The sequence below is a fragment of the Austrofundulus limnaeus genome, unplaced genomic scaffold, assembly GCF_001266775.1.
Source record: "Austrofundulus limnaeus strain Quisiro unplaced genomic scaffold, Austrofundulus_limnaeus-1.0 Scaffold532, whole genome shotgun sequence".
Taxonomy (NCBI): Eukaryota; Metazoa; Chordata; class Actinopteri; order Cyprinodontiformes; family Rivulidae; genus Austrofundulus; species Austrofundulus limnaeus.
Genome location: NW_013952934.1, coordinates 279,792 through 281,522, shown reverse-complemented (window position 1 = coordinate 281,522; position 1,731 = coordinate 279,792).

Genomic DNA, 1,731 nt, shown 5'->3' with positions numbered 1-1,731 from the left:
TATATAAACACATGTACATATCACGTACATATATACTTATGTATATATTCGTATCTGCATGAAATGGTTTGTGGTTATATACTTTCTTCTGTGAGTGCTCCTGTCCTGTCAGTGAAGGGCCCTTGGAAATGTCCTTATTCCCCATAGCCTGAACCATACTCGCTCCGATGATGACGGGTTGACCAGCGGTCACGTGGTGGTTCGGCACTTGTTTTCACACAGACCTTTCATAGCTCCAGAGACACCCCACGCGGAGCTCCTGGGAAACCCCTCCGGCTGTAACACTGCATGGACTTTCATGCCACCACAGCCAACAATGCAGATTAAAAAGTTAGACTTAACACTCACCCGACATATTTATCCACATCTGTCCTGTTTAAAGCTCCACAGTTTTTATCAATCAGATTCCTCCGTGCACAACATCTTTTTATTCTCCATTCATGAGTTTTTCACGGTTTGCCTATCTTTATAAAACTCTGCTTCCTGGTAACAGTCAGCTCTGGGAGCGAGTCGTTTCCTTTTTTTTTATTTTACAGAGCGGAACCATCCAAGCGCTTTCAGCACAAGCAAACACGCCCATGAACTTCAGACCAATGAGACATTACCGTTGTGGTGGGAGTGGGGTAAAAAGTTCTGCCGGAGGTTTGTGCCAAAATGGGAGGCCGAGCCGACGCTGCGAACWCTGGTGACATAATTTTCTTCATGAAACTGCGACAACCCATGCTGACGTCAGCAGTTCAGAGGGAAAATGAAGAAAGCTTAAATCCCCTGTTTGTGTGTGTGTGTGTGTACTTGTTTTTACTACAGAGTGAGGACCATTTGCTCCATAGTTACTTTCAAAGTGAGGTCTTTGATGTAAAGTAAGGACCTCTGTAATGCCCAGGGCTGGACTGGGACCAAAAAATGGCCTGGGCATTTTTTGGTCCTGGAGGCCCACCATCATTATTTATACATGCAAACGGACACGACATACCAGAGGATGTGTTTCATGTTGTGTTTCACAAGTTAAAGTGCAGCAGCCTACAAGGAAGAGAGTAACCATGTTAAAAACCTGATGAGCTCTTCACTCAGAGACTTTAATGTTCATGAGGTTCTGATGCTCAGTCAGTGGATCACCAGAGAGAGAACAGATCAGACAACTGCTAAATCTAATGTTTTCAGTCATAAAGAAGGATTTCTTTAGGCCTGGTTAGCTCACCATGGTAACAGAGACTGAACTCAGTTACTGTCACTAAGAAGCTCTTTCTTTACCTGGTGACACTGAAAATATTACAATGTGACTGAAACAGTATTTATGTATCATCATAGCTCTATCTGCTGCTGTAAGATTTTAAAATAACAGATCATCAAATGAAACTAAAACTAAAACTTCCTCCTTCCTAAAAGTCAAATGTAGAGCTTTGACTCACATCTAAAGGTTTCATTTTTAAATTTAATATTTAGTGTTTATTTAGGGATGTATAGCCTATTTTATTTAACATTTAGTATAATAAACAAAATGGATTCTAATTTCTGGTGAAATTACTTCATTTGACACAAACCTATTTATTTATTTCTTATCTTTCAGCATAAGAAATATAAAAACCTGTTGTAAAACTTGAACACACTCACAGACCAACTTTTATCACATTTTATCTTAAGAAGCTGCAGTTATGTTTGTAAATATTCACGTATGTGTAAATTTATTACCATAATTGCAGGTGAGTCACGTAAAGTAGCGCCCCCGTCACG